Genomic DNA, 26,063 nt, shown 5'->3' with positions numbered 1-26,063 from the left:
CATTATACAAAACTAAGGAAAATGACAGGAACTCAAACAATGTACAATTATTCCTGTTGTTACTTACAATGACTATATAGACATTTCCACAAAATGTTAGGTGTTCCTAGTCAGTTCTTATATTTTCCATTTTCCTGATATAATTGTTTAATGGATCTATTCAAAATTGGTAATGCACTAGTCATTGCCTAGAGTGGGGCCAAGTATTATACTAGGCAATAAATTTTGAATAAAGAAATGCATCTACACTAATATACTAGTATCTGTGAAAACCCAAACTAGTCTCATAGCAAGCATGGTAACTAGTTCCATTTGAACAGGTCGTAGTGTATTTTGGAAGAAGAGTGGGGATTTAGTACATAACATAAATTTATAAAAGAAACAGGAAAATCCAATAGGTGAATGCACTACTGAGTTTTGTTTTTAACAGTTCACAGTGGAATATATTGAGAAGTTTTCCCAAAATTTCCAGCATAGTACAATCTTTCTACAGATTTTTCAGGAACTATAGAAAATGTTTTATTTATCTGTCATTTTATCATGTTTCATATATTACCATAAATATGTGGATTCTCACCTAAGGTTTAAAGTTTTTTTTTTTCACATTCATACCAAAGTCTTCAGTTAACTGTGTTAGTTATAATGGGATTATACCTTTAAAACTAAAAAAAGGTGTATTGGAAATCTTTGTAAACTGTGCACATATTTGGTCTATAAAAGATCTGGAAGACCACAGAATCATAGGTGTATTTTTTAAAAGCTGAAATGGACTTTAAAGATGATAAATTTAAGGAGTTTGTTTTGTACCTGTGTAATTACGATAATGACCTTTAATTCTTTCCTAATGGCCTAGATGGAATTAATTGGTTATTTCAATATCAGGGCTCATCTTGTTTGGAATTTTAAGAGTCTCTTCTTTCCCATTATGGGAAAAGCTTATTATCAAGCTTAGTTAAAATGTTCTGAGAGCACATTTTTAAGAGCCTTGACATTCTCCCTCTACCATCTCTCTTTCATCTTTCTTCATCATTTGCAGTAAAGAAGAACCCATTTTTGTTCTTTTGTAATTCTCCTTTGGTCAAGCTATCATTTAGATCTTACTAACAGTCTTTGCTTAATTACGTTTCCTATGTTGAGAAAATTTTGTGATTGGAAAGCTGAAAACTTACAAAAACCAAGAAACTATCTCTGCTTAATGGAACTTACAAGCTATCAAATTTCTAAATAGCTGCCATGCTGCCATCTTCTGGTTATCTCTAAGAATTTTTTATAGCTTATAAATGTTATTTTAAAAGTGCCCCTTGATGTACTTTGAAATATTAGTAAAATAAATCTGTGTTAAAGACAACAATTTGAATAATTACAGCCATTATATCTAGAGTTCAGTGGGCTTGACATCCTAAATATAGTGATAATGTCTTATGCATTTAAATGTAACAGCTGAAGTCAAAGAAAAGTATTTTATACCACGATCATTTACTTTGGAGAGTAATGAGGTTTCATGATGTTTTCTATCATACTACTTTGGACATAATTTCTCACACACCTTTTCAATGTGGTTTTACTGAGTGTGAAACTTTCCCAAATATACAATTCCTGTGATTATTAATAAGCAATGATACATAATGGTGTCGTGGGTAGCACTGAACAATTTTGCCAATTGCCTTCTTTCCGCTTTAAAACTCTGCCAGTATCTATAGTAGCAGCACAGGCCAAAGGCCACCAAGGATGGCTAGAGGAACCAGGGTTTCATCTTTAAAAGATTTTGTGTTTTACAGGATCATTAAAACTTATAGAGCTTTCATTTTTTTTTGTTCATTTATTTTAAGGATTTTCAATTGTGTGTGTGTAAAAATCCCCATTCACTCCACCAGCATTCTCATTTTAGTAGCCTCTAAGACAAAGATAGAATGATTTATATATAAGATAAACTGTTGTCTCACTGAAAACTTATTTCAAAATGTAAGATACCACAAACATCGTTTTAAATTCAAGTAAGAAACAGTGTGTTTAAGTTCTATGCTTTTTCAGATGACTATTTCAGAGTATAAATAATAGTACATTGAAAATCAGAATGCAAATGGCCCCAGTAAATGTTTAGCCACAGAGGATTTTTCTCAACTGTTTATTAAGTGCAATCCAAAATCTAAAGCAGCTGAGACAGGTGCTAATTTTATTCCTGTTATTAGTAATTAGTGATGAAATTTAAAGGTGTTTGTAAGTAGCTCTCAAGCGTTTGCCATATTAAACAGGGTTTAAATATAAGGGGCCATTAAAATGTAGTTTCTAAGCTTAATAGCCTTGGGCAAACAGGTATTTTGAATAATCAACACCTCTGAGAGCATGTGCCAAGTTTAAATGGTAAAACTGGCCCATTTATTGTGGGCACAGAGATGACCTTCTAACTGCTGAATACAGTGTGCATTTATGTAGAATGTACCATCCACCCAGGTGGTTGATAACTATTCTGTTTACTAAACTGTAGGGACCTGATGTTCCTGTTATTATTTTGCTGTGACAGAATTATTTTTCAGTCTCCTGTATTCACAAATTGCTGTCAACTTTTGTTGATAGATGGATATCAACTGAACGGATATCCATGCATTCCATAACTTTCTTATAAATAAAATGGATCTCTATAAAGTGTATTGTTTGACCCATTTGCATTTTGTGTTCATTTTCACTGCTGAGGGAAAAACAGCCCTTAACACCCAACAATAAAAAGTAACATTCTTACCTGGGTCAAACTCATGACTTTGTATTCACTGGCAGCAAAATAGCCAAACTAAACATATTAAAACACCCATGTATATGTATGTATTAAAACTATAAATTACGTAGAATAGATGTAACTGTCAGTATGCTTCTACCACATACATTTCTCTTATGCTGTTAATAAAGAGTATCCCAGGAGGGGGATCAGGATGGTGGAGTAGGAGGAAGTGGAGCTTCACAAACACATCAGAAATACATCTACATGTGGAATGATTCTCAAGCAAAACTAACTAAAAACTTGCAGAGCAACCAATACAACCAATGTTGGAAGATTCCCACATAACAGTTAGGCTAGGGGGGAAAGAAAAAAAGTACTGTGTCAGGACTTGTGCCCTTGGGAGGAGTATAAGAGGAAAAAAAAAATGATTTCACAGTGGACACTTAGCCTGGAGAGCGAACAGGTCAAGCCACAGACTAGGGATCTCATTCCTGGGGTCTTACACAGAGGAAGCAAACCCGTTTACCTCCTCAGAGAACTGCTGAGGCAGATAGAAGGACTGGAGAAGACTAGACTCCACTCAAGAAAAATGCATGATTGCTGACTTGCCAATAAAGACGGTGGAGAAAGTTCCACATGGGTGGCTGCCACCGTTTCACACTGAGCAATCAGAGCTGGGCAAACACCCCAGTCCCACTCACTCCACAACAAGGGTTTAGACAAGATCCTGGGAAAAGACGATTTAGTGATGCAAAGAAGGCCAGGGAGCCAAGGGTGTGGTCCAGGTGGGGTGACGGCACCCACTGCTGGCACTTGCTCAGACTTCTGACAGCAGAACACACCTCTAACAGCAGCACAACTGTTTCAGTTTCTGCAACCACAATACTGAAAGTCCCAAATAGGAAGCATAAAGGTCCCACATAAGGTGAACTCAAGGGGACCCACACCAAGACATATCATAAATAAAACAGCACAAAAATAAAAAGAGAATTCTAAAAGAAGCAAAATCCAAACAGAGTCATTTACAAAGTGAACCCCCTTAAAGTAATCAGGTCATTTCCCTGCAGAAACTGCAGGCCAGAAGGGAGGGGCATGATGTATTTAAAATCCTGGAAGGAGAAAACCTGAAAACTAAGATACTCTACCCAGCAAGATACAACTCAGAATTGAAGAAGAGATAAACAGTTTCTCACACAAACAAAAACTAAAATAACTCAGTAATACTAAACCTACACTAAAATAAATGTTAAAGGGTTTTCTCTAAATGGGGAAGGAAAAAAAAAAAGCAAGAATCCATAGGAAAGGGAAAACCGTAACAGGAAAGGAAAATGTGTAGAAAGGATTGAAGATCACTTAAATAAGGCAGTACACAGACTTTTTTTTTTTTAATGTGAAACCAACTGCAATCAACAGTAAAGGGATAAGCATGAAGACCTAAAATATGGCATCAAAAACACAAAATGCCAGGGAGAAAAGTAAAAATTTACATCTTTTAGAATGTGTTTGCACTTAAATGACTACCAATTTAAATAAAGTATATGAACCCCTTGTTAACCACAAGTCAAAAGCCTACAGTAGATAAACAAAAAAACAGAATGAAATTAAAGCATATCACAAAAGGAAAACATAAAACCACAAGGCAAAATACAAAAAGAAGACAAAATAAAGAACCATCAAAACAACTAGAAAATAGTGACTGAAAGGACAATAAGTACATATCTAGCAATAATTACTTTAAATGTCAATGGAATAAATGCTCTGATCAAAAGACAAGGGGTGGCTAATAAGATTAAAAAAAAAAAAAAAAAGACCCTTCAATACACTGCCTAAAAGAGACTCATTTCCACTAAGTGAAAGACACACACATACTGAAACGGAGGGCAAGGAAAAAGGTATTTCATGCCAACGGAAATGACAAGGAAGAAGGGGGTAGCAATACTCATCTCAGACAAAACTTTTAAATAAAGGCTATAATGAAAGACAAAGGACATTACATAAAGATAAAGGGCTCAATGCACAAAGATATTACACCCGTTAACATATACACACCAATATAGGAGCACCTAAGTATATTAAGCAAATACTAAAACCTAAAGGTAGAAAGTGACAGTAAAACAGTAAGAGTAGGAGACTTTAACACCCCACTGACATCAATGGACAGATCATCAAGACAGAAAATCAGTAAGGCAACAAACGTCCTAAATCACACAGCAGATCAGTTGGGCTTAATGGATAGCTACAGAACACTGCATTAAAAAAAAAAAAAAAAAAAAGCATCTTTTTTTCAAGCACATATAAAACATTATCCAGGATAGGCCACATACTAAGTCACAAAACAAACCTCAGCAAATTTAAGACCAAGTAAATTGTATCAAGCATCTTCTACCACAACGTTAGGCAACGAGAAATCAAGTACAGAAAGAAAAACAGGTGAAGAATAAACACGTGGAGACTAAACACCACACTACTAAAAAAAAAAAAAAAATCAATGGGTCAGTGATGAAATCAAAAAGGAAATCAGAAAATACCTTTAGACAAATGAAAAAAGAAACAGCTTTTCAAAATCTATGTGATGCTGCCAAAGCAGTTCTAAGAGGGAAGGTCACAGTGATCAGGTCTTTCTCAAGAAAAAGGAAGATCACAAACAACCTAGTCTAACTCTTAAAAGAGTTTTTAAAAAGGGGCACAAAGTCACCAGAAGGAAGGAAATAAAGATCAGAAAGGAAATAGATAGAGATAATAACAAAACAAACAAAAAAATCAATGAAATCAAAAGCTTCTTCTAAAAATATAAAGAAAATTAATATATTTTTGGCTCATCAAGAAAAAGGACTCAAATAAAACCATTTGACAAAATTCAACATCCATTCAAGATAAATATTCTCATCAAGGTGGATACAAAAGGAATACAACTCAACACAATAAGGGCCATTTTTGACAAACCTACATCAAACATAATACGCAACAGCGAAAAGTTGAAAACTTTTTTAATAAATTCAGGAACAAGACAAGAATTTCCAATTTATCCACTTGTATTTAACATAGTATTGGCCATCCAAGCCATAGTATTGGCCATCCAAGCAATCAGACAGTAAAAATAAATAAATGGCACCGAAAGTGAGGAAAGAGGTAAAACTCTTATAGATGATATGATAGTCTATATAGAGAACCCTAAAGTTTCCACAGTAAAATTATTAGAACTAACAAATGAATTCATCAGGGTTGCAGGATACAAGATTAATATACAGAAATATGTAGCATTTCTATACACTAATAATGAAATATAAGAAAAAGTAAACAAACAGCCCCTTTTAAAATCACATTAAAAAAAAAGTGCCTAGGAATAAACCCAAGAGATGAAAGAACCATACGCTGACAACTATCAAAGAGTGATAAAGGGAAGTGGAGATGATTCAAAGTTGCCCACAATTTTCTGAAGGCATAAGTTAGAAATGAACACTGAAAGGACAATACCAAAGACCTCCAAGAATGAAGACAACCACATATAAGTCAGTAAGTGTAAGTTTTGAAAGAATGATATGCTGTATTCTGTAAGCTGCAAATAAGGAAGAATCATACAATATGTTGTCAGATCAATATTCCATGAACACTAATGAGAATCAAGAAAAAGCCAACTATTAAAGAGGTCACATTCACAGAAAAACAAGCAGTTCTACTTGCCAGTAAAAAAAAAAAAAAAAAATAGAGGGAGGGGGGTATAGAAGACAAAGGCTAGATAAAATAGTTATACTATTTATAGAAAACACCTGGGTAGGAAATTTATGTCCCAATAAACATAAACAAAAAGTTAAAAGTACAAAGAAAGTTTAGAGCCTTAAAGAACAAAGCAAGGAAAATAATCTAATCTAAAGGGTGCTGAGCTTATGAAAGAGATTGTTTGGATCAAGGGTTTCATTGAACTTTAATGTTCACAAGGCAAAAATAAACAACAACAACAAACCCAAAATATAACTTAGAAACACAGAAAAATAAAATGATTAAACCTGCTTTCAAGTACAAATAGAAACTTTTTATAGTCTACAAATGTCCTTTCTTAACTGTTCCTAAATGAGACAAGCCACTTGAAATTTCTGAATTATACATTAAGAAAAAAATAGGTAATATATATGTATTTAATTGCAGAAAGTATCTATCAAAGTAAGTACAGTAAAATTTCCAGAGTACAATATATTTGGAAAATCCTGCATACTACATCCCTTTTGTATTATCTTAAAGCCTGTATGTATTATAAAATGGCTGAGATATTCTGAGTTCAGAAAAAAGAAAGTTTACTTCAATTTTATTTAACATTCCTTAAACTTACATGAACTTGGAACCATTTGGAAAAAAAGGAACTAGAGTACCCTGGAATCACACACTCTTGGAAGGAAAATGGCAACAGCAAAGGGTCACTTATTTTAAAAGCACCTTGAAATGTTTATAACCATGAAATATGGACAATGTAAAATAAGAATGCATGATCTGAAACTAGATGGATTAAGTAAGAGTTATTGTCTTTAGACCATGAGTTCCTGGAATGCAGAAAACATTTGCTTGATTTTTGAAGTTCAGTGTAGCACATAGTAAATAATCAATACATGTATTTTGGTTGATTGAGTGGTATTTCATTGATATAGGGTGTTTAATTACACTTTGCCCAGTTTATGTACTGTTGAAAAGGCCATGAATACATGGTCAAGATCACACTCACAGTTTGTCAATAAATGTGGTTATCCTTATTTCTAGCTGATAATGAAACATTTAACAATCAATTTATAACTTGCAAAGCAATAGTCACTCATAAATGTTAATGAACATTTCTTAAGAGATGTGCAACACAAGCATTTATATCTCTAACACAAGGACATAAATGATTAGTAGAGCTTTTTGACAACTGCTCAAGCATAATCTCTTGGTTCTGTACTAAGAGTTTAGAATGCATTTAAATAAGAAAGATTTATAAATGAAAGAGCCACTTGACTGATTTTTTTTCCCATTCGAGAAGGAATAAAGAATCAGACACTTATTTAAAAGTTATCTTCTATCAAGAGTAAATATTAGGCACTTCCATCATCTAAGAACTTTGAATTTTAAAAGTCTTTTTAGTAACAATTATAAGTGAGAAATTTTTAATGGTGAGTTCCCAGAACACATTCATAGTGAGGAAAATGCTTTCATACACGTAAGTCTTTTCCGATGAAGTACCAGCATAAAACCAACTCTCTTTTCTCTATGCTGCATCAAGTCTAAGTAAGCTGAGGATGAGAAAAAAAGTCTCTTCAAATACCAAAGAGGAATAAAAATTACTGTACTTTAACCCCAAAGGGACTTTTCTTTTGTCAAAGGCAATCCTTCTATAACCTATTCTGAGCTTAAAAATCACACTAATCTCACTGCTTTTTTATTATATCCCTTTGGTTGTTAATTTAAAACCATTTGTAGAAAGTTTAGTTTCTCAAAGTAAGTAAAGGAAGCATCCTTGTGGCCTTTGGTGAGTAAGTCAATAAAACCTTTGTTGGATTCAGAAAATTAGTTTCATTTGTGATTCTGAGGGTCCAGTTCCATTTGACTGACTGATCAAAAATCATTTTAAGTTTACAAAGTTTAACAAATCTGCTTGCTAGAGAAGACACTTCAACTCACTAGCTGTTAAAGGTTAGACTCACCAAACAGAAAGAAACTAAGTAACTGCCTCTCAAGGAATTGTCCAGACTATTACATGACTTGTTTTAGGTTTCCCTATAAATCAGAGAGATGCTTTTTTTATGGCATTTCCATCAGAATACATTTTGGTAGAGAACACAAGCACATGGTACCCACTATCAAAAGATCATAATTATAAGAGAGGTCATGGTTCAGTTTACATGAGACTAGAGTTAGCCTGGGTAATTTTCAAACTATAAAGACAGGGAACAAGGTGATGGATGTCAAGAAAAAAGAAAAACTCTGTTTCTTTTTTTGACTCTGATGTTAACTCACTGCATCACATAAGGCAATAATGTACTCCTCAGATAACCATATAACCCAAACTTAGTGTCTGGGTTCTGGCTGTGAAAAGCTTCATGTTCTAATATTTGGGCCACATCTACTCATTTATATCTCTACTCTACAGCCTAGAGATCTCTTACAGATGTATGTTTTAAGGACTTTTTGGTGGGTAAGTCTTGCCATAGAGTAACTCACTTCACTAACATATAAAGCCCAAGAGCCCAAGAATCACTTCTCCTATTCAACTTTGCACCACAACATGTATAACAGGGTCTTGCTTATAGTTGGTTTTCAGTAAGTATCTGTTCATCATTCTTTTCTTGTATATTCACTCAGGTCCTCCCAAACTCCCTCTCTCCAAAACAGTTCCTTATGAACTTTTTCTTATACTTTCTTTGTCTCTCTGTCTCTGTCTCTCTTTGTCTGCCTCTCTCTATATGTGTATACTTAAACATGAGGTGCTACATATATATACACATATACAATATATACCTATATATGCAAATATGTATACATAATATATATAAAACATGAGGAGATATATATATATTTATGTGCATATTACACAATTTGGGCTACTGTATACTACATCGATCATGTTTAATTAAAAATATGGTCAAGTAATCAAATATACTATTAAATTACATAGAATTTACTTAGAAAAAATAGATCCATAAAGTTTTTAATATAATCAAGTGAAACCTTTCTAAAACATACTTCACTGCATATCCTTTTCAATTTAATTAGTATAAATTTCAGAATCTATCCTTAGGAAAATGTGTTGCCAAGTATGTAAGGACTATTCAAGTAGAAAAAATATGCCAACTCACTTGAAACATTGGAGGAGTATTAAGCAAGTGATTTGGAGAAAATATTCATGTTACTACCTCCCTCATTTAACTGAGGTCTGACAAGGTAAGTCAGTAAAATGGTAAAGTGATAAACCTCACTGGTTGTAAAAATATCAAACTCCTGTAAGAAACACAATACTTTCCATCATCCTTAAAATGATTGCAGAACTCAAGAAACTGTTCATTAGATTGTCTCTTATAATGTGCAATTCAGAAACAATTATCTCATTTTATATCAATGAGACATTATCTACAACTGTAGTTATCATTTTTCTACTATTTTTTGTTTTCATTTCAGATACAGCAATACAATTTTCATTCACCATAGTGACCTTCTAGTATAGATGAAACCTCCTGGCAAGCAAAGGTTAGCACAGTTTTAATTAGGAACCTTACAATTAAATGTAACTGGTGTCTTTTTAATTTCTAAGATCTCTGCCCAGTATGCCAATGACAAATGTAGTGGGAAAACAGAATTTTTAACTTACAAATACAGTTATTTTTTGAGGGGAAGGGGAATTATCTGGGATGGGACTGTTTTTTCCTCTTAATAAAGGTTAAAGTAGAAAAAGAGGAACTTATTATTTAAAGGGAGCCCATGAGTGTTCTGATAGTGTGCCTGAAGCATTTTAATGAGACTGAAGAGCATGACATAGTGGTTTTACAATAAATTAGAGAAGACACGTGCTGTAGGTTTTATTTACTGGCACACCACCTCTGAAGAGATTTTCAGGCACCTGTCTTTACTGAGTTCTTCCATTTGAGCAATGGAAATCGTGCTAGAGCACATACAAATGCCTGCAACACTTCATTGTTAGAATTTTAAATCATCAGAAATATACTGTGGTATTTTTTACTTCACAAAGTTTATCTTACCTGATAGTTGTTTTTGATTATCTTATGAGCCAAGAAAGAACTGTTTTTCACTAGAAATGAGTAGTGTAATCTATGTTCAGCCCCACCCCTCTACATTCAACTCTGTCTATAGTGCTGCTGTAGCTGAAAGAAGTTTCCTCTCTGGGACAGGACAAGACAATTAAGTAACTGCGTGATATTTCATGGTATGGCAGGACACTGTACTTCATTCCCCCTGCCTAAAGCTCACCTATGTAGTCAGCATCCCAAAGTCACTGAGACATACATTAATGTATCTGCAATGCAAGTAATTGATTTCTAAAAATGTTAAAAAGGATAAATTTGATGTCTACTGATAATTATTTCCTGAAAGTATTCTAAAATCCCTATAGTATAGAAAATTTGATACAGCTTTTTTACGGCATTACAAATTTTCAATTAGAAAGATCTTCACCTACTCTTGACTCTACTTTGAGGAGAAATCTGTCAATTTTTATTCCACTCAGTGCTTAGCATGATGTATGTGCCTCAGTAAGTATTTAATGAATACATAAATTATAAATAATTTGGGGGGGGGGGGGAAGTCACATTACAAAAAAACACATGAATAAAAAGTCATATAATCTAAATAAGACTTGTAGAGTTAACATAAAGCTTTATTCTTTGGCACACCATGTACATGAAAGACAAGCATGGTGAATTTTTTATATATGAATTGTTTGAATATAATTTTATGACAAAAATTCAAATTTTGATCTTGTTTAATTTTACCCACATTTTACATATGCATTTGAACTATTTACTGTAAAGAAAAAGATTTTGTTATTATATGTAAATAGCACTCCTAAAGGTTAAATGATTATTGTATATAAACTGTTTTGAAGTTAATAATAATGTATAATTTATACAGTGCCATTGCATAATATCTAAATTGATTACAAATAATTTGCAGGGAAGTACACACACCCCATTTTAAAGAGGAACAACACCACAGTAGTTACAAACATAGGCTCCAAAGCCAGGCTAACCTGGGTCTGAACCCTATTTCTGCCATTTACTCTTTGACCTTGAGCAAATGTCTCAACATCTCCAAGCCCCAGAAGAACGATATAAAAAACTTCATGATCTCATGATGTCCATTTAGGCTTGAAAGAGTGAATGCTTTAAGTGCTTATTCCAGTGCTCTTCACTCAACAGCTGTTCAATAATGATTTTATTAGTAGAAGTCATTGTTAATAAGGGACTGGACTGTTGGCTGAGTGACTTGCTCGGCCACAACACTGGCAGAACAGAGGAAGCAGGGGTAGAAGAGCAGTGAACAAAGTTTAAATTTAAGGTAGTCTGACTTGACAGATTTTGCTTTCAGTCTAATATTCCACCAGTTCATTTAAGTGTAACTCAAGTCAACTGTAAAAATGTTACCTGCAGAACCACTTTCAGATTAATTTCACAAAATAAAAAGTAAAATTTGAGTATTTCAAATCATTTTCATTTATTATAACTCAGGGTTGATACATATTGAGTTTCTTTTAAAGTACACTTTTATGCATTAATAATTTGTGCTAGAAAAGCTATTAGACAGTGAAAACAAGAAACTAAAATTTTCAGCTTAAAAAACAATTTGGTTAAAATGGTACCCAATTACTCTATTCACAAACCAAGAATGCCCTTTCAAATACATGTATCAGCCTCTTGCTCGTGTACATGAATGCTTCTTTTGAACTCAAAAAAGTACTCTTTGACTGAATGAAAAATATAGCTTAGAAGCACCATCATCAATGGACTTCTGGAAGAGAAGATAGGAAGCTGGAGAAGCAAAGGACAAAGTAGGAAAGAAATACACAACATAATGAACCTTAAAGCGAGCTAAATTAATATATTCACTCAACGAAGAGTAGAGTAACTTGCACAGAAGTAGCTCTTAGAGGGAACTGTGATCCATAGTCCAAAAAAAAAAAAAACTCATGATGCAGAGGTCATTAGTGACGTATGGATCTCATTTGAAAGGTTTTTGGAGTTATTAATGATTGGGCAATCAGGTAGCAATCTCTCACTGGTATTGTAACAGAAACCCTATAGACACATTTATTTACATAATACATATTCCTTATTCCTCATTCTTTTCTTGTTAACACATCCTCACTTTTGTTCAGATAAGGCCTGAAAATCCACCAATTTCAAAGAGGAGGTGGGCAGGTGATTCAGATAACTAAACATGATGAAATGTCTCCTGGGAAGCTCATGTGAAGATCTCAAAGAAAAGGCAAGAGCAGTGGGAGGAGTTAGATTCTCTGCTCTGACTTTCCCCATGACAGAACCAACACTGGCAACCATCTAGCTTTATTTTTCATGAGAATATATGAACTACCATTTAAGTCACTCTTAATCAGAGTCACTATTTCTTATGTTTAAAATTAATCACAGCTGTTGCATACTCCATAACTATTATGGGTTAGAGATAACACAAATTAATGATTAACTGAGGAAGTGGGTGAGATGCCAACTCTCATGCCCAAATGTGTCTGACCAAGAAGCTTGCCATTCCATTATCAGGAACAGGAATTCAGAAGGGAACATGATGACTCTGATGTTGGATATACGTTTGAGGTTGTAATGGAATATTCAGAAAGTTGTACATTATAAAATATATATCAAGAGGGAGATAAACAACAGGAGTACTTACATAAGATTCAACAGCAGATCTGAAATGTAAGATTGTGGAACTGAAAAGAGTCAAAACAGAGTCAAGGGCCTTGGCAATGTTCACCATTAGGAGGCTCAATGGAGAAGTCAGCTAAAGAGCTGGAAAAGAGGACCTGACAATGGAACACGGCTATGAAATTAGCAAGTGTAGTCAGATTTGCAGAGATCAAATGATCAGGAGTTATCTTCAGTTGATGCACCATTCAATTTTTATGAAACCAATGGGGATAAATAGTGGTGTTAAGTATTGTTGCCAATAAGATTTCTAGAGATCCTGAACTCTGGGTGGGAAGGCCATGGTGTCCCTATGTCTGTAACATCCTCCATGGTCGTCACTCTCACTTTCACCTACAACAGCTACACTGGCTCCACTTGTTCTTCAATTACTAGCATAGAAATCTTATGTTTAATCAGTCCTCCTGCGTTACGTTAATTATACTCACCAGTATTTGCAGTGCATTAATGTAAGTCTATTTGTCTGTTTAGCCTATGGATGGATACATATGCTCCCTAAATAAACAAGCTAGTCTTCTTGACCACTGTATTTCTAGAAAGAATGATTTGCGTGAAACAATTCCAATTAAGGGATTTCATAACTTGGTAATTGCCACCACCCCCCTCCCCAACTTGTCTATCTTTTTTGGGCTGGAGTAGTTTACAGCATGGACACGGGTGGGAACAGGGCTCTGTGCTGAAAGATCTGATTTCGAAGCAGAACAAGTAACTTTATAATCCTGGATATTTCACTTACTAGGTTTTTGGCCTTGGGGAATCTACACAGGCATTTTAATCCCTTGATTACTCTTCTATTAAAATAGAGAGGATACTAGCTCCCTCCTTTACTCAGGGTTAAACAATCTTAGAGAAAAGAATATATATAATAGCTGGCCTATTGTTGGAACACAGTAAATGGTAGGTAAATTGTAGTCAGAACTGGTAAGTGGAAGCTGCAGTGGTATACAATGATGCGTATCTTAACTCACATATCCTATGTTAACCGTATTATTTCTACCTCTTGAGAACACTTCTTACATACAGTAGGACAACTTACTCAAAGAATTGTCTGTTGTAGATGCATCATTCCAACTTACAAAAATAATTGAAATATTCTTTATTCCTCAGCCAGTCTAAGAGACGTTGACTAATTTCATGTCTAATAATCCATCGTGTTTTATGCTAAACAAATTTTCTGTTAAAAAAAATCTAAATCAATACATTTAAATTTAGGAAATTGCTTTTCATAGAGACTTGTTCATGGATATTGCCACATTAAAACAAACAAAATTCATCTTTTATCGGAAACATCTTCATCCAAATCAACTACTTTACATATTTAATAAGTAGCCTTATGTTTTACCACAAACTACCTAATTCATCATAATTTTAAAGTGCTTTGGTACATTTATATAAATCTCACTCTGAGCAATATATTCCTATATACATGTTTAAAGGACTATTTCCCCTAAAATGACATACTAGCTTAAAAAAAAAAAAAAGACCCTTTGCATATTCTGAAGCAGCTATACAACATGTTGATTAAACTTTTACAGGGTGTCTCATCCCAAGATATCACTTGTGGCTAAAACATCATCACTATTGAAATAGTCTGTAAGGTACAAATCTATAGTAATAGCTGGTGAGCTGGAAAAGAATCTTGCAATATTAAAGGTGACTCTCTATTGTCCTATGCATGAAATAATAATCACTATTACATTAAGATGAGAAAAATCTCAAGATTTTAATGGTAATAATGAAGAAAAAAGTTAAAGTTTGTTTTTTCTTAGTGGGACAATTAACAGGAAATAAGGATTCTTTAACTGCACGTTATTAGTTTATATGAGTAACTGTTGCATTAGAAGTCCTAATCAGGAAGATGTAAATAAGCAAATTACCAGCTGTCAAAAACATTATCACTATCAAATTAAATAAGCTTCCCCCAGGCAAACTAACATTGCTTTTGCCCGAAGGCCAGCTAAAAAATGAATCACTAGGGAGACAAGTCATTAAAAAAAAAAAAAAAAAAAAAAAAAAGACTAATTCTTTCCATACAGATTAACTTAAAAAATCAACTTGAAAACTCATTTCTAAATTTTTTAACAAAGTGATGATGGTAGACTACCCTGGACCAGCCTCAATAACTTTTGATTTCTTGCTTTTAAATTGGCATGAACATGATTATATAATACCAAAACAACTTGCGCACATAGCTCTCTCTTAGGTCAGACTAAAAAGTGATTTACAACGTGGAAAGTAGATAAAAAGCACTGTGGTGATTTGTATGTATTTGCTGAACTGGAATCCAACTGCTTAATGCTACCTTAGTTAATTACTCAAAAAATCTGATTCGAGAAGTCTTTAGAGGCCAAATCTACAAAGTAGATAGTTATTTATTTATTTATTTGTTTGTTTGTTTGTTTGTTTTCTCATCCTGCCAAGTTTATTTTGTCCACTATTTACACCGGTATGTCTCTCATAAAACTGAAAGTAAAATGTTAGAGATACTTAATTTTGCTCTTATTTAAGCTAATTATTTACAATATTTTAGTCTATTTTCATAGAAAGTAACACGAATGGTTTGAGGAGTGAGAGGAAATTCTCTGAAGATTTTGGGGAAAAAAATTGTCCATATACAAGGCTGTCTTAAAATAACATTAGTTTCTGTATCAGTGTCAAAAAGACAAGGGTTCAACCTGAGTATTAAACAAATTTAAAATTGGCCGTCTGTGTCTCAGGGAGACCAAAGCAGTTGTTTCTGCCATTGTCAAGCTAGTTAACAAGATCTGTGTGATGGGCAAACTACCATTATCGGGAATGCTATGGGCATGTTGGAAATGGAGTGTAAATGTGATCGTTTAAGGGACTTCCTTCAGTCTGGTTACAGGGGCTGACCTTGGGGAAAAGAGTAAATGTGTCCATTTAACTCTGGTTCTTTTACTATGTCCTATCAGCTTGTTTGGGGACCCTACTTGGCTAACCTCATCCTTTGTTAACTTCATCCAGCTGCCCTCTAAGTCCCATGGACGTGGAGAACAACAAAGATTTTTAAATAATGTGTTTTTAATGGAGACCCACACCAACAAACACTACTTAAAGAAATTGATCTTTAAATTGTGGGATGTGTAGTATCATGGTAGGTAGTGTACACTGCTCCATATACCCCAGAAAACATGTCAGAGCCGCCAACATGGAAAGTCAGCCCTCACTACAGCTTTGTAAAAGAACTCAGCCCTCTTATCAGGTGAGCATTTAAGCCATTAAATTCTACCTGCTCATTAACCAAGCTGGTATGGCAGGTCAGAGAACACAAGTCCTGGAAGAGACTATCTTCCCTCTTTAATACATCTGTAGGTGAGAAGGGAAAAAGAGAGGGAGAGAGAAAGACCATCTGGGGAGACAATGCTGTAATGTTGATTGCCTTTAGAATAGTAACTACACATATTATTACTCCAGAAATGAAAACACAAATAGCTGGTAGGTATTTCTTTTGGTTATTTGCTTGTAATAACTGACAAAGGTTGATCATCTTATATTCATTTGACTGCAGAGTATTTTGCCATCAGTTATTACCTAACTCAGTCACCATAGTCCTGAGAGAGCACCAGAATGTGCCCTGATATATAACCTGTGGTTGAATAATGGAGACCCACGTAGTGATCAAATGAGCTCAAGGGGGTTTTGGGAGGCTGGAGGCAGTGGTGTTAGTAAGGAACACCAAGACACTGACTCCGCCTCTTCCTACTTCTCACGTCTTTTCCCCAATTTGAGCAGTATCCTTACAGATTCTGATTTTGGCTGGAGAATAAGCAGGAATCAGATCTCTGGAACTGTTTCTCTTTAAAAGCTGACACAGCGTAAATCCCCCCAGAAGAGGAAAGAAGCCCCAAGTGAATTTAGACAGAAGTTTAACAAGAATTGCACTTTACACATTCTATAGAATTCTCCCCTTGGGTTAAGAACTTAGGTGTTAGAATTACCAATTTCTGCTGCATGCATTTATGTAGTGCTGTTGTATCTGTTATGTCCTCCTTCTGTTACTTTTTAAAAAGTGTTTAACCCCAATTAAATCCCAAAGGTAGTTTAATTTTATTGTATGAGTGGTGTGCGTGGAAGTAGATGGGGGATGGTGGTAGGGGTCTGCCCACATATATGTGTGAGTGTTTCCTTCCAGCCAATTTATAGCCTACCTGAACCAGCACAGCCATTATGTTTGGGAGGCTTTTAAACTTCTCTGAATACTCCTTAGAAATGTACCTATACAGAGATTATCATATTTGGTACCCAAAATCAGAGAAGCTGAAGAAAAAAATGTACATTGCCCATACTGTGATGGTTATACACAGGCTACTTATACTCTCCGCTTATGTTTTCTTTTTAGGCATAAAAATATTATTATTTAGTAACCACATGCATTTTTAAGAATTTTACATCCTTTATCAAATGCAATTATCAACAATTCTTTAAAAAAGATTTCTACTATAATTTTTGTTTTATTGATGACTTCAAGAGGTAAATCCATCGGCTACAATGACATAGCTAGAAAGCAGTACAACCAGAATTTAAATTTAAACTAGATCGCAAGTTTCACTCTACTCCAAAAATAAAGGAAGTATATGTGCATGCATGTATATGTGTGCAGGAGTACACACTTTTCTTGACTTATGACTTACATATTTTTAAATTTGTCAGCCAGAATATTTCATATCTGGGACTGGAGTCTCACATCTTTCCACCTCTTATCAGAGTAAATATCAACCTACTTGTACATCTGCTAAGAAGCAATTATGATGAAGCCATAATAATCCTAAATTCACATGAACTTCACAAATATGAATCTAAATAAACATTTGAAATAACCACCTACATGTCATCATATTATCTATTTTTCTTCCTTTTTCTGTTAAATAATGTGTAATTTTATTTTGAAAACATATTCTGATTTGTTCAGTATTTTAAAAATTACTACTCAAATATATGCTCATGATAACATTCAGGGTAATCTCAACATGTATTAACATACTATGTATCCCCCATCCATTCCCAAATGTACTATCAATGCTTTCTTCATCACTTATGACAAATTTTTTTTAACTAAACAATATCAAATTAGTATTAGGCTGGTACCATATTCCCTAAATGCCATACATTTGAGAACTAATCATAATTTGTTATGTGACATACCTACCATCCATACTGCAATTTACCTGATATTTTAACTGGCTGCTTTATTACATGAATGAAGCTTTATATGCTGCTGTAATGAAAATCAATTTAATTTTTCATTGTTGTGAGTTAACCATAAAAACAAATAGTCAGAACAAAAGCATATTATTAATTTTAGTTAGATATCATTGCCTGTGACTATGAAATCTTTGAACTATTAAACACAAAGTATTGGAAACTATTAAAAACAAAGTATTGGAAATACTTGGGTTGTTTGAAATCGACTAGTATAAAAAGTATTCTTAAGAATCAGGAGAACCAAAAAAATCAAAAGATAATTACTTTCTCAACATGTGCTTTAAGTTTACTGGGATGATTCTGTATGTCTCAAGTGGAAGTAATATTAATGATCATTTAAAATCTTGTCTGATAAAGCAAGCTGATGACAAAATACCAACAGTGTTCCAGAGTACAGTGTGTGGGGTGATTTAACTTATCAGAGGAGGTAACACTGGTCCTCTTCAAGAATGGAGAGTAATATGGATAAAACACAGGTGATTCTACGGGACTTTCTTTCACACAGTCTACACTATTTGAATCAACAGCCTGGTTCTGATGCTTACAAGCTGTGTGAACTGATCAAGTCATGTAAACCTTGTGTAAACTCAATCTCCTCAATTGTAAAATAATGAGGAAAATCTTATCTATGTCTCAGGGTTGTTATGAGAAATAAATGGCTTAATATATGTAAGACACTTAGAACAGTAACTGATACACAGTAAGCACCATGTAAGTAATGGTTAAATAAAATATTAGAAAGCTATCATATTTAAAGGTAGAAAATTACTGGAAGACTAGGTTAAATGTTTGTGAAACCTCTTTCAGGATTAAATATTTGGGTCACTCTAGTTGTTAAAAAGCCTCAACCATATACGGTGTTAGCTGAAAATAAAACAGATGACAAGTGGTGCGAAAAATAAGCTCCAGTTGTATTCCCATAACCAGTTACAGAAATGAGGTCTGCAGTAGCTTCACCCATATTCTTTTCCCTGTATTATGTATATGATAGTAAATACTAACTTGCTTTCTTTTACTTTCCTCCATGTTTTTCTTATTTTTGATATATTTAGTATGGGAGTGGGGGTTAACTCTCCAGCATAGCCCCTAGTTTGTAAACTAGTAAGATGGATCACAACAAATGACAAAAGAAATGGATACCATCCAGAGAAATATACTTGATACTGGGTGAGTGATGAAAATTTGGGCTATCACTTTTAGGGGGATGGTTTAACATGAGATAGTTACAATATCTAACACAGGAGCAGTGTTAAGAACAGTGGATGTAGCTGTTATATGGCCAAAGTCCTAGAATATAGTAGATATTAGCCAATACCCAACTTTTGAAGTTTCCTTTTCCTTTTGGAAAAATCTCTCATTGTGTGAATCTTGGTGGGAAGTAGGTCCAATGTCCCTTATGAAAGGGAATGGGACCCTAAAGCTAAGGATATAGGAATATGTAGATTAAGACAATCTCTGAACTTGTTACTGAATTCTGAGGGAGTAAAGACTCATAGGAAAATTAATCAAGACAGATCTGAAAATGTTAAAGATCCCACCGTGTCAGTGACACAGAAGAGGGACTATGACACCAGGACCGCAGCTTGACCAGAATGGTGTGACTCTGGCTGTGTTGTTCCCTGTCATTGCTGCCTTTTTTAAAAAGCCTGAAACACCAATTTCTTCAGTATCCCTCCTTCTGTTGCTGGCCATCAAGATATCTCAATACATGCATGTACCAACACAAGGAGAATATCTGTATATATTTGTAGAAAATTATGAAAAAGTTACATTCAAACACTAATATTGGTTAACTCAAGGTAACAGAATTTTGTAGTTGATTTTCATTATTTTTTGTTTTTAACTTTCTGAATTTTCATACTATTCTAATGTGTTACTCATATTCAGGAAAAAAACACAAAACATGTCAGACTTCAAAAGTAAATTTTGTTTTTTACTAATTGCCAGAACTTTATCCTTCTGTCTACAAGTTTAACATTCTCAGAGGAAATAAAACTAAGTAGTATGTATGTAAATACAATTTGTCTGATAATAGCATGTCTGAGTTTATTTCTGCACTCAAAGTTAGTTCACTTCATTGAGGTTGAGAGCCAACAATGTAAAATCATGAGCTCATAAGCATTAGAAAAAATAACATGAATTGAAAAAAGAGATGATAAAAATACAGAGAAAGCTAATATTTTTACATTTATATTTATTCCAATTTGGGTTTTTAAAATATAAAAGGAGATAAAATTTAGTTCAGTAGGTCTTGGGAATGGCACTGCTCTCTGATGAAGAAGGACCATAAGCTACGAGTGATGGTGAAGGGAGGATCACAGAGCAGGACCTAAATGCCATTCTTCTAGCAGCAAGTTTTTGTGAGGGTAACTGAAGCTCCCAACAAGTGAAGAGATGGTATCTCAGTACACTGGAAGCATCTTTGTCTGCTTGTTTTTCTTGTTAAATTTAAGCTAAATATATTTTTAAAGGTTGCCTAATATTTTCTAGCAGAAACCACCACATTATTTTGCTTTTCAGGAATCACACTGGGAGGCAGGTAAGTAGGAGTGGTGGTAGTGGAGTTGACAGACGTGATTAAGATGATCATGTGTACACATATACTTTGAACTTGCTGAGAAGTGTTGAAACACAATGGACTTATAAATCACTGAGTCCACGGTTTAATTATTAGTTATTTCTCTTACTAGCTGTGCAACTTGTGCTAGTGACTTTTTATCTCTGTACCCTCAGTTCCTGATGTTATAATGAACAAAATAATTACATAACTCTATGAGTTAAGCAGTAAATAAGACACTCCATGAAGAGTTTATATCCCAGGTTCCTAGCACAAAGTAGGTGCTTATTTAATTTTAGCTAGTATTTTTATTATAATGCTGATACTACTAGAAATGCTAGAAAATTAAGTCAGTGATGAATGGCCCTTAGCAAGTACTTCTTTTAATCTTCCAACCCTACCTCTAAACAAAGAATCTGGGACTGGGAAGCAGTATTTACTTAAGGTCACATAGAATTTTACTGGCAAAAGCTAACTATAGAATCTTATTTTCATGAGACTTATTAAGTGAGTCTTTTCTCTATCTGGTAAATCTTACAGCTCCTCAAATCTACACATAAGTGCATACTCAACACACACTTGCCAAAAGGATATGCATGTACCTTAGCTTAACTGCTAATATAAATATTTAGACTATATTTGAAATTTAAAGAGAGATGTGTTGCCTTTTTCTTTTAAAATTTCTTAGTGACTTAAATATGTTGGGAAATACATGTAAGTACTCATGTTAAAACCATTTCATTTTTTATTCTGCTTGGACAAGAAATTGAGATGAATATTTAATATGTTTATGAAAGACTATAAATGTTTAATATTAGAACAATTTTTGCTTATTTTCCCTCTAAAATAGCTAAGGGAAGATATTTTTAGGTGAACATATACATATTTATTATACTCATGTATATTTTAAATCATGAATGAATATAAAGCAGAATATTGAGAGAAGTTATGCTTAAAAGAATTTTGAGTTAGAAGGCTTTTTATATCATCTGTATTTCTTTTGAAACAACACACCTGTGGTTATCTGCTTAGAGTAATTTTAAATGGCAGTAATTCAAAACATAAAACCTCAAAGTCTAAAATCACCTGAAATGGAGCACTTTTTCTCTGTATGGAAACAAAGAGGCAAAATCTAGTAGGGTGCTCTCAAGAAACATCAAAGGATTGTTTACTTCATTTCAGCCTCCCTAAGTGAAAGGGGAAATGAAATCCATGTTGACATTGACAGCTATCAGCCAACTGTTAACTCAAGTGGGTTTGAAGGAAGGGAGAGAGGAAGGAAGGAAAAGAGATTTAGGAGCAAAAAAGAGACCAGGCATCAGCATTAATGCTAAAAGGAGTATGATCATTATCTGATACTTCATTGTGAAGGAAACTGTCTTTTTAAGTAACATACTAAAAGCTACCAACTGTTTCAAAAAAATTTTTTTTTGCAGATCATTGCCTTATCAGCTGTATCTAGGAAAGTGTTCTACAGTGGAGTACTTCACACACCATGTGAAGTAAAACCACATGATCCACACAATGTGAAGTAAAAGCTGATTTTCTACTTAGGTATATTATTTGTTTCTTATACTCTATTTTTGTGCATGTTTCAAACTGGACAAAATATTCTAGAATAGTAGTACTTGTGAAGTCCTTTAAATAAGTAAAATCATTAATCAGGGATATGCATGTGAAACTGTTTAAATGATAGCGTATGAGATCAAAGTTATTCAGAGATCACTAGTTTAAACTGTCAAGCAAGAGTTAGTAAACTTTAGCCAGAGAGCCAAATTTTGTGTAACATTTTTTTGTTAAACAATGTTTCATTAGGTCACAGGCATACCTGCACATTATCTACCAATGGTTAGCACTATAATGAAAGAGTTAAGTGTTTGTGGCAGAAACGTTATGGCTTGCAAGAGCCAAAATTTATTTTTCCCCTGACCATTTACAGAAAACTTTTACCATTCTCTTGAGAAAATAAGGTAAGAATTCAGGTCAAAGAGGCTAGTGGGCAAGGAGAGGAATCTCAGTATCTCTTAGGGACATGGTTTCTAGAGTTTATAAATAGTTGTTACACCTTGGAATTTTCTCAGCTAAGAGAAAAAGGTGCTAGTGTACCACATTTTTTTTTTACCATAAATGCAAAGTACACTTTATTTCCCCAAATTAGGTCTTTTCTCCAATTGCTAAAGAAGGCAGATGACTTTGGCAAAGTTACTTACACTCTCTAAGTCTGATTTACTTATATAAAAATTAAATGAGGAATGGAATATCTTAGGCATTTCTTTAAGTGCTATACCTGCATGTTTTCCATGTTTGGCAAATGAGCCCTTCTCAGAAAAATGGTATTTGCTTCTCTTCCCACATACTTTGATAGGAAATTCCTCACACAGGTATGACACTATAAAGCAACATTAATACACAAGTATTTACTGATATTTGAATATATATACACACACATCTACATATTTATGTGCCCTTTATATGTATAAAATCAAAAAATAAAAATAAAATATTTAAATTACTAATTAATTAACATTAAAAGGAGAGTAGAAATATAAATAAAGGAATAGGCAAACTGTGGCTGATGCTGGAAAGCAGTTAACTAAATGATGGAATTTACTCAGGATTTTGGTGAGGAGTCTCAAAATTGTAAGACAACAAGGCTCAGATTGTTGGCTTAAGATCCCAGGGGTAAAGAGCTTTCCTGTATTTCACAGTTTTAATTTGGGTGTCTTCAAATTTGAGTGTTCTAGTGCTGAGTGCTTCATTTTAATCATATTCCTTTGATCCTTTAAAAATTTTGAATTTAGTTCACTGGAATATATATTCTTAATGGGAGGATTATGGATTTCTCTTTATAGTCCTGATGTCTAGCCGAGTGCCTAGAAAATATTTGGTTTTTCATTAGTATTTATAAGATAAATGAAAAATAAATAAGTTTATATTATACAGTAATTGGGAAGAATAGGTAAGAATGAACAAAATGGATCCCTCTCAAAACTGTTACCAACTACTAGGATTAATAGTCATGTTACATTAATTTCTTTATCTAGTATTTATCTTTTAATTTTAAATGTCATATGCAAGCAAATAAATCTAGAGTGTACTCTAAATAACAGTTCTTGGTAGGAAAAAACTTTTTTCCCCCAATCCTCAAGATCTATCCTTGAGGTGAACATTTGCCATGTTCAAGGCTGAAAAAAAAAAAAAAAGTTTTAGAATCTGACATTTTACTTTATAAATTAAAGAAATAAAGAACACAAACCAGGCTTGTCAGAATAGAAGAGCTACAATGTAGATATTATTCTATAGCTGGAATACAGTTACATGTTACTAACTTAAAGTACAGCTTTTAATAAACCATTAAAATACTGTCTTTCCCCATCTATCACTACAAATGGTGTTCCTGACTATTCTATTTATCACATTACAATATTTTCAAAGAGAAAAGAAAGATATATTACAAAATCAAAAACTTTCATCTGCCATTTTCAACAATCTTGTTCACAAGAAAATTCAGTGGCAGATTCATGCCCCGGACATGGAGGCAAGGACCAGTGGGGAATGATACGGACTTCCTATCCTACAGTGTCCCTCAGGGAAAACTACAGAATCTCAAGAGTGTGTGCAGGGAGAGAGGGTAAACTAAAGTTAAATCTGAACTCTTTTCAATACCCAAAGACTTCTCTTATGGTTCAAGGGTCCAAACAGTAGGGTCCTTCAGTCAGTGGTCAAAGTCATACCCTGTTTTCTATAATAAGTCGGATTGAATCAGTCCCAAGTAATGAATTTGAGACAAAAAGACAGGATCTATGAATGGCTGGTGAAAAGTCCTTAGAAAGAGGACATGAATTTAAAACCAAAAAAGCAAAAAGTAAACAAGCAAACAAACAAAAAAACAACCTAAGCAAACACAAGACGAGTCATAATGCCAATCTTAGGGACTAGGCTGGCTGTGCAAACCCTGCAGTGTTTAGCAGAAGGCTGCAGTTAAGTAGTTAGCAGTCTGCCAACAACAGAACTGATTTCAGCTCCACTTCTCTGGGGGGTAGGGTGTATTATACATGAAGGTCAGAGCAGGGGAGAGTGAGGCAGAAGCTTTAGTTCAATGCTCTTCAGCCCCAGCAACCGGGAGAAACAAAGGCTACCAGGCAATTACTCCTCTTGTGCCTTGAGGAAGACTAATTCCCAGTGTTATAAAAACTATGTAGCTTGGCACAGAAATTACCTGTCTATTTTGAATATTTGTTCTTTGGAAATGACCTTAGTGTTAAAGAGATAATAATATACCCTCCAGAGGCAAGATACTTAGTTTCTCAATTTAACAACACTTTGTTCTCACTCAAATCACCCCCAGATTGCCAGTCTTTATACTTGTACAGAAAGAAGCACTGCAGAGATGGGTATTTCACAGCCTCGATATCAAGGAGCATTCTCGATAAAAATTGCTCAATATCTTCTCCAAAGTTCTACTAGGTTTCACAAAGTTGATTCAAATATTAACATAAAAAAAAACAGACTGAGTGGTAAGTGTATGAACAACTTTAGCAAGATCACGTTAGAGAAAATACACAGCTATTCTCTTGAACTTTCATCTTTTTAGAAATTAAGCCCTTAAAACTATACTAAGTAATTTCCACTAATATTTTAATGGACTTTTTATAAAATAAATTTCTTTCAGGTAGCTTGGCTTATGAGAACAAAATGATTTGAACATATAAGACATATGGGCCTCAAAAAATGGTGTTCTGAACAGTTATCAAGAAAGTTTACAGATTTCTGGACTCCACGTCAAGAGGTTCTGATTTTGTAGTTTGAACATAAAGCTTGGAAACTTATTTTTAAACAAGCCAACTAGATCATTACTCTGCCAAACACCAAATAAACCAGAGATGAAAGAAAAATGAAAGTTAAAGGTCTTAGTGCTGACACTATTTGGACAGTAGAAATAGAATATTGAAGATCGGAGGGAAGAGGATTTCCTTTTGATTGACTAAAAACTGCCAAAATCATCTGTAAAGAAGCCATGTTTTGTACCCACAGGAGAATTAAAGAGAGTGAAAGATTATGATAAAGCCTTTATCTTGGGCAAAACTGATGGAGTGACAGTGCTGTGATGTGTGAAACTAGCAGAGAAAATATGCCATAAAATACAAAGCTGCCCAAG

At 34.0% G+C, this 26,063-nt stretch overlaps 1 protein-coding gene across 32 annotated transcripts in view; it reads right to left on the bottom strand.

The window, feature by feature from the left end:
- The window catches only part of PTPRD (protein tyrosine phosphatase receptor type D), a 1,865,527-nt gene that overhangs the window by 1,227,849 nt on the left and 611,615 nt on the right, over window positions 1-26,063 (bottom strand). The gene's annotated exons all lie outside the window — the stretch shown is intronic.

Source organism: Vicugna pacos, chromosome 4, assembly GCF_048564905.1.
Source record: "Vicugna pacos chromosome 4, VicPac4, whole genome shotgun sequence".
Taxonomy (NCBI): Eukaryota; Metazoa; Chordata; class Mammalia; order Artiodactyla; family Camelidae; genus Vicugna; species Vicugna pacos.
Note: the sequence above shows the minus strand (reverse complement) of the source record. Positions and strands in the feature narration are given on the sequence as shown.